The sequence below is a fragment of the Cydia splendana genome, chromosome 10, assembly GCF_910591565.1.
Source record: "Cydia splendana chromosome 10, ilCydSple1.2, whole genome shotgun sequence".
NCBI lineage: Eukaryota > Metazoa > Arthropoda > Insecta > Lepidoptera > Tortricidae > Cydia > Cydia splendana.
In genome coordinates this window covers 15,838,715-15,847,896 of record NC_085969.1, presented here as the reverse complement: position 1 = coordinate 15,847,896, position 9,182 = coordinate 15,838,715, and positions in this window count along the sequence as shown.

Here is a 9,182-nt window from a genome sequence, read left to right as displayed (position 1 = left end):
TTTCATGCTTAGATAAGTACCTACATTCCTGAGACATCTTCGAATAAAGTTAGATTGAATTTTAAATAAACACCCGTCATTAATTTTATGTCATTTTGTCTTGCATTGTTATAAATGAGAAAACTTGGTTTTTAAAACGTGAAACTTTAGATATTTGTTTTGTAATCACGCTAAACCAGCAAATATTTTACAAAGTAGTCAGACTATTGAGAATAAAAATCTATTTTACCTACATTTGTAATAAAAGCAAGTTAAATTAGGCAATAGTTGTGGCCTACCATTTATCGATGATCACTAATTTCTGACAAAAAACAATAGGTACGAGTAACTATAAGTAAACACTAGGTAACCAAAAATCTAAACTCACAAAATATTTGAAAGCCTTTTTTGTTGTGACGAATCGCAAGCAAATCCCAGCGCGCATCAGCCCGCATCGAATTCAAAAAATGAATCTATGAATCATTGATGCCCCACGCCACTGGATGTTAATGCCAGACGGATTGTGGCCCCTAAAACATTCTGGAAAAATCGAATTGTAAACAATAAGTAATTGTGTTGAGCTTGTGTGTCTGCAAAGGTGTGAATATTGTGGAAAGACTTGGTTGAACTAGGTGATATCACAGAGAAATACCATAATAAAAAAAATGCCATAAGTAAGCTTAGTGCTTATTCCATACATCAGTTCTGTTACTTATTATAATTTATATGGGAGGGTATGATAAAAATGATAAAACGTATTATTTAAAAGTCTTAAATTAGCTTAAAACTTAATACTTACCTACTAAGCTTAAATTTTATTACAAATAAGTTTTCGCAAAGCTCGCTGAAAGTTTATTACGAACGAGTTTTTATCTATTTGTGGAGTAAGCACTCACTTATTACTCTGTGGTGACATTAAATAAGTCTCTTGTTTAAGGGAATAACTGTTTCGATATAAAAAAAGAACACTACATTATCTAGGTTACATAGTTTTTTCATATTAAGGATCCAATATTAATTTTTGGTTATTATTTTCACAAACTTTTTAATACTCGTATATACAGATTTTCCATAACGTTTAGTTCTAGTCAAACACGTTTCTAGTGAGTCAAATAATTAGTTACATATATATATTAAGCTGTTTAGAAATAAATAAGGGCAAAATGCCAAAAAAAATTGTATTGCTCTGGTTAAAAATACGCTCCACGGTTTACCTTTCACAACCCTTAGGTATATGTATTGTTATGCGTGAGTTGCTTGTAATGTAAACTACCCTAGCTTAGGGTTGTTAATTTGATTATAATTAGGTATTTTATATCACATATTTATAATTATTATAAGTACTTATTTATTGACAGACTTCTTAAATTATTATAATTAGAATTGTACCTATAACCACACAAGCCTTATAGAGCTTACTGAGGGACTAGTTCGACCTGTGTAAAATTGTCCTAATTATAATATTTATATATAACCAGTGCCATAAGATTTAAAATACCTTAAAGAATTTCGTCACTATCGCTTGAAACTCATATTTTAGTGTTGGACGTAACATGAAATGCACCTTATCACGTAATAAATAAAATTTTCATTTAAAAATATCTAGTCCTGGAGATGTAACTTCTGTGAAGTGAGCGACCGATATTAATGATGCGATGTCGAAGCCAGAATAATGTCTTTACTTAGCTTCCGTCTTATTCAATATTCCTTTTGCTACTTATCCCTATTGACCTATTTACGGACGCGACATTAACGAATATTGTCTAATTTATAGGGGTATTAAAATATAATGGGTGTGGCCTGTAACACGAGCAAATAATTAATAGTACATTATTGTCGAGGCTCGGAAGTAGCTACTTGCAGGCTGAGGATTCGTTTTAAACGGACGACCTTGGGAGTCCGTTTAATTGAATCCGAAGCCAGCAAGTAGCCTTCCAGCCGAGTCATATATAGTGCTTTTCTCAAAAATGGTGCAAGAAATATAAATATCATAGAAATATTTTACAAAAGCAACTTTCTTACGTATATATTTTCACAGAAAAAAGTAGAAACAATTGAAAAAATTAGCTTGGCCGCCTTTTTATTTTTTTAATAAAAAAATAGAAGTGTATTTTTCTGCCGAAAATACGCCAACCTATTTGAGACAGCTAAATAGTCGCGGTACTAATCATCTGTTTGGCTGTTTAATGGGCCTGTGCCTTCATTTGATATGGCCATTTCAACTTTTAAAAAGTTTGGAACCCGACAAATAATGGAATTTGTATGCAACATTGCAGTCCCTAAATCGAGACTGCAATGTTTTTAACTTTTTAATTTTTGACTGACCATAAACTACGCGTTTCGCAACCTATTTTATAAACGGCAAAGTCGACTTTGCCGTCCATTTTTGAGAAAAACATAGATTGTACTCCTCAAACGATGACACTTTTGTTCAACTACTTTTAAAAATTATGAAGTATTTAGAGTTCCTATTTTTCATACAAAATAAATATTATCTTCAATGGACGCCATCGCCACGCCATATCAGTGTGATGTGTGATTGACGTAGCTTGTCACGCCTTAAACATAGCAATAATAATGTAGTTCTCTGATTCAAAACATGTTTCCTAGGATAGAAGAGAAAGGACCGTGAAAGGCTGAAACTACCACTGTATTTAATTAGGTATCTAATCTATACACGGTGTGGCCTGTAACACGAGCAAATAATTAAAACATAGATTGTACTCCTCAAACGGTGACACTTTTGTTCTACAACTTTTAAAAATTATGAAGTATTTAGACTCCCTATTTTTCATACAAAATAAATATTATTTTCAATGGACGCCATCGCCACGCCATATCATTGTGATTGACGTTGCTTGTCACGCCTTAAACATAACAAAATTCGCAATACATTGCGTCTTAGAATAAACTTTAAAGTCTGTTAAAAATCAAACCACGAGTTAGTTTTAAAAGTTGCTGAACAAATGTTGGTCAGTATGAGGAGTACAGCCTACAGTTAAATTTTTTGCTCGTATTACAGGCCACACCCGGTATGAAGTTAAGAAAAACGCCGCACTTGTATCGTAATTAACTATTTCCGTATAAGTAAGTGGCGGAAGTTCAAAATGACAAGACAGGCATAATTATGTTCAAGACTCCTCGAATCCACGAAAAATGCAATGGCGTCAGGTGTAACTGCAACTATTGGAAATACCTGTTCGTAATCTGTGATTGAATTAAGTTAATTGTAATGATTAAACTGAAAACCGTAATTAGATTCCAAAAAAAGTAAGACAATGTTGCCACTTTTTAATAGCGCGTCTTGTATTTATGTAAAAATAAGTAAATAAAAGTACTTCTTTAAATCGTAGGAGTAAAATTACCAATAAATAAATTATCTTAGCGTGTTTCTTTATAAAAAGGAATTTACTATTTTACAAACAAATTATTGCAGTGGCAACATTGTCTTACTTTTTTTGGAATCTAATTACGATTTTCAGTTTAGATTGTAATTAGCTACCTTAAAACCACCCGAGTACCTATAGTCCAATACTAACACTATGGTCCACAACAGTTTGTTTAAGTTCTAATCCCAATGTTATTTTAGTATTTTCTGGGTGGTTTCCGCCATTTATGAAACTAAATATGTTGTCTCAGAACTAAGTCATTCAAATAATAGTCACATCTAAACCAAGATATTCGAGTTATTTTTGGATTATTTGGGAGATTTTGGACTAAAGTTGGGGTTTTAATGATGACTCACGTTAGACTGGGCCGTGTCCGGGCCGGAGCTTCCGGCGCTTACTATTCTGTGACATGACAGGTGATCACGTGATGCTTTCCATAGAAAACGATGCGCCGGAAGCTCCGGCCCGGACACGGCCCGGTCTAACGTGAGTCATCCTTTACGCCTTGGGCTTGTGACATAACGTGAAAACGTCAGATATTACCTACTCGTAGTACCTCACTTATGGCGCAGTGACAAACCTAAACCTAGTTTATTTTACAAGATCAACAATTATTTACACCTTTAGTATTTAACATAGATCTACCTCTAGAGCTTTCACTTTTACTTTTGTCCACTCAGCGCGCTCGGCGCCATGTTGCTTTTATTGCCGTTGGAAAGAACATCTGTCAAAGGCTTCGCGTTTTTAAGTTGTGTTTGAAATATTATAGGACTTCTTACGAGCCCGAAGAAATATTGTAAGTTTTTCAAGAGTAATTTATTACAGCGATAGCAAGGTTACTTGGGGATAGCAAGGGTAGGTATCCCAGAAATAACATTGCGTATATTGTCCAGTTACAAAACATTGGCCACATTGAGTACCACTTAATGCGTATTGAAACTGTGGACCATATAGCTGTAGTATTGAACCATAGTTGGGTGGTTTTTGGTGACGGTACATATAGTTTAATATATATTTAGCGTGGCAATATTGTGTTGTAACATTTTATCAGAATCATAAATCTGTTGAACTTTACACAAACGCCGTACGAAGCGAGGTTCAATGTCCTGTGTCAAACCGACGTGTATATCAGTACAGAGTGAAATGAGATGTCACGGAATGATGCCTGATATGAACATACATAATATTTCAACGTGTTACGTAGTCACGTGAAATGTTGTAGGTATCTTAGGTAGATAATGCTAGATATATATAAATATGTTTACTTCAAGGAAAGGTAATGTATTGAACATATTTATTTAAACGTAATGGCAGAGCCTTAGCAGGATTCGAACCCGGGACATCCTGCTGTGAAGGCAGGGTCACTACACTACCGACTAGGTTAGGAGTTCGTAAATTTTTATAGGTAAATCCATCTAGCCTTTTAGGATGCCAAAGACAAACTCACATACACATACAAACCCGTTGAAAAATAATAGGTACTCGTACATATTATCCTCTTCCGCCGAGTAATTAATATGATCCACCATAAACCTACAACTAATCTGATTTAACAAGGAAAGCTCTTTGTTTCGAAAGTTTAAGGAGCTATAAGCTGAAGATAATGAATCAATGACCTCTTGCGTACCTAAGTACCAAATAATCCTTGAAGAACTTTATGGAAGTTTTAACGAGCTTATAGGACCTACACAACTTTGCTAGTATTATGGCGTTATCTACCTACTTCTGTATCATGCTTGGACAGGGAGACGACAAGCTGGTAAATGATGATCGTATTTTTATCGCTGTGACTAAACATTCAACCTGATTTTATGTGTTTCATAACATGTTTCATGTAATACAATAAAAGGTAAGACAAAGTTTGCCTTAGAAGACTTTAACAGTCAATTGGCACAAAACTTACTTCAGCATATTTCTTGTTCTCTAGATTACAAAAACGTCACATTCAACCTAAGACTGGCTTTATATACATTCATATCTCTCTATACATATTATCGGCTTCATACGAGTCATAACCACTCTCAAAAACCTGTGAAGATGCAATCTTCTACATATATTATTATCAGGTATAGGACCTCCTACATCAGAAAGGAATTTCCAGAGCTGCTACCACCAAAGAGCCGCATTTTTAATAAATTTTCCTACAAAAGGCTTGGTTCATCCGTTTCTCGATGAGTTCCTGATTGAACACCTATTTTCGTTAAGGACGGCGAATCAAAGCCGTATCTCAGTAAGTCTCTGGTTCAGTAAGTTCATGGTAGTTCTAGAACAGGAGTATCAAGGTTATTTCCATCGTAAGACATTTGGCGAGGTGATAGGTCATACCGACTAAACAATTTTTAGTATGGGATCAAGTGGCGAAATCGAAACCGAGACCATAATCGAATAAAAAATGTTTCGGCCAATCATAGTCGATGTTTTTATGATTTTCTTTTCATTAGCTCGCAAAATAGGTACCTGATAAAACATCCTGTATATTATTTAGAGTGGTCCTTTTTTGATTTAGATATTGGTCCAACAACAAGGCGACACCGCGAGATACACTTACACCATCCCCTAACCCCGGGGTTAAGCGGTTAAACCGTTAACCCAGTGTCAAATTGTACTGGTAACCATGGTAACTCCAGATTTAACCGGTTAACCCGGGTTAGTGGAATGGTACAAGTGGCGCTAAATATCACAACTTATGATCCTCAAGGAAGAGGAAAATCAGCATCCCCAAAATATGATGTTATCCAGAACCTTGTACGGAATGACAATAGTCTGAATAGCTGCTAGTTATTGTAAAATATAAATATTTGTGTTTTCTGACAATCTTCTCCCATATGGCATCACGTAATAACAAGTGCTGCAAGACCTCACCACGGCAAGCCTTGAGATTGGACTTAATTAATTCTACCCAGTAAAATGGGAAACTATAAACGACTGGGTCAATTAAGCAAATATAAAAAAAAAACCTTAATAATAGCAAAAAGTTACAACGAGGAAGAGATAAAATACTTATGAAATGAAATGAAAATATTTATTTTCAGACAACTATTGGCCCATAGATAAATACCTTAAAACTAGCATACCTATTATTATAAAATATATCATACAACTAAAAACACACAATTATAGCTGCGATACAATTCGCAACCCGAAGCGTCAGGGAGCCGGCCGCGGATCCGCCGGAACTTGACACTCTTCGGCCAAAACTCCTCCTTGGTGAAGGTCGCTAGATGTTCCGTCTTATGTGATTGAACTACTGTTACGCATCTACCGTTATGCATACGCCGCCACTTCCAAAGATAATATCACATCGCATTGTAATCCGATGCAAAATTAATCGACAGAAGCCCGCAGAGCCAGGCTGAATGCAGTCGTATACGGAAAATGTAGGACTGAACATCTTTGCGTGGCGCTTACGCTCTTCTTCATTGAGAGTCTGTCTAAAAACATTAAAGGAAATGCGTATAGGTTTAACTTATTTACTCAGATTAGTAAAAATACTGCGAAATAAGGATGTTTTACATATATCTTTCTATGAAATTTAGTACTTACAAATTATATTGAATTTTAGTATGCAAAGGCGAGATTCCATCCACAACCACACGCTAAAATATGTAGGTAATGGGGCAAAAACTGTTAGAATTGACATAAGTAGGTACCCTAATAACTTAATAAGTACCTACAATAGTACTTTAGGTACACATAGTTTATTGGTATGTATTTTAGATAAGACTTTTCCTTCTAACATCCATCCAAAAAATTTCAAAAAGGCGATAATCCCGATTGAAAAATATGAGGTTATAAAGCGCAGAATTTTCTCCAGCACGTACATAAAATATCCCAGACATCGTGGCACTTGGACTTTTCAATAACATCCGAACACGAGGGCGCTTTCAAATATTATTCCAATGATAGAAGTTCGCAGATATTTTTGCAGACTCCAGTCCTTGCCTAATGTTTTTCTTAGATAGAAATTGTGAGGAGTTTTTAAAAGGTCAATGTTACCTATTGAGTAGGTATTATTTTATAAGAGAACTGATAATACGGTTAGAAATCCAGCTATCACTTTACTAAAAGCAACTACCGAACAACGTCATGCTCTAACTGCTTGACATTGGCAAAATCATCATAAATTTGATGGAAGCCATTTTTTAAAAGAAGAAGAATACGGTTAGAAAAGCTTCAATGATCTGGGGCAGCCTTTATTGACAATCGTTTGTCGACGACTCGTTTTTCGATTGGCGGTTTCATTGCCCCCTGTTATTGCTATACAGAGAGAACAGAGGGTGATTCTTAAATTGTGTCCAAAAAATTTTTTTTTCATAAACGTGTTTATTTTTGACATATTATTACATATATCAAATGTACATACAAAAAGCATTTTTTTGATTCATATGGTCAAGCTTAATACCCCCAGGAAAGGTAAATAAAATGAGTACATACACACGGTTGTGACAAAGTGTCCCTCAGTCGTGACATTTCGGCATTTTGGTGGCCAACTCGGCTATTTTGATTTATATAGTTATTTTAAAATAGCCTCCTCCTCAATCCTATGACTACGACAAACCTGACAGCTCAGACGTTGAAATCCGTCAAACTATAGCGTGACAAAGAATTCGATACACATCATACATAGGTACATACAAGCGAAAAACATTTTTTTTTGCTTTGGCAGTCGGGCAATAATAGCAAATGATCTGTAGCTAATAAAAATGCATTTCTGAAAAGTGCATGTGCCTCTAAATTAATCAAACGAATTAAGAATGACACGACCTCGTGTCTAAATGTCACAAACGTGGACTCAAAAGTCTGTGGCGGTGACAGATTTTTGAGGCCACGGTCGTGATAATTTGGAACATGTTCGATATTACATAAAAATTTCCTTTGATTTTGCAAATGTTAAATAATTAGCTTAATCTGCAATGTATGAGGTATATCTTATGTTACAAACAATAACATGAAACTGCAACTTACATTTAAAACTCTAACATGGCGGTGACGCGTTAAGATTGATTGTTTTTTCAAATGAACACAAATAAATAATTTTCGACAAAACTTCTCCCTTCAGCCATTTGTAAACCTCATGGTCTAATAAAACATGGTCTTCTATTCCCAGAGTGACACGGGCCTACGTCACAATAACATTGCCACTTTATTTCAACATAACATGTTACATGGGTACATTATAGCTATGGTTAATAAGTTAAAATATTTCTTTATAATTTTATAATTTTCATTTATAATGTATTTTATCTTAAATTTTACAATAACACGTCATTTTTAATTATTCGTTAGCAATATCTTCCGATTCACGAAAGAAATTTCAGACGTTCGGGTAATTCTGTTTACATTACTGGCAACACAGGATAGCGCTGTCACATTTGACAATTCGGATCTAGATAACTTCATGCCCTGACCGTCATCCTTGTCGAACGCGTGTTAATTGTTATTTCCTTCTCGCTCAGTGTCAGCAGTCGCAGTGTTTTCCAAACTTTTCACGTCGTAAGCTTGGTAATTAATGTGTAACTGTGAATTAGTTTTTTAAACGTTTGTCTTGTATAGATAAATAAAGTTTAATTTAATACACTAGATTTGTTTTATTTTACTATGTTTCTACATGAATAACTTAAAATTAATGCCGTTAAAATAATTTTCACCGTTGGTTAAAATTCTCCCACATTTTAAAGTTTGAGAACCTGTAAACAGCATGATGACGTAGGCCCGTGTCAGTTAGGTCATACGCGAATCTCGGAATAGAGTACCAGGCGGAGTATATTATTATACCATGGTAAACCTGACAACACAGTGTTGCTGTTCTAAAAA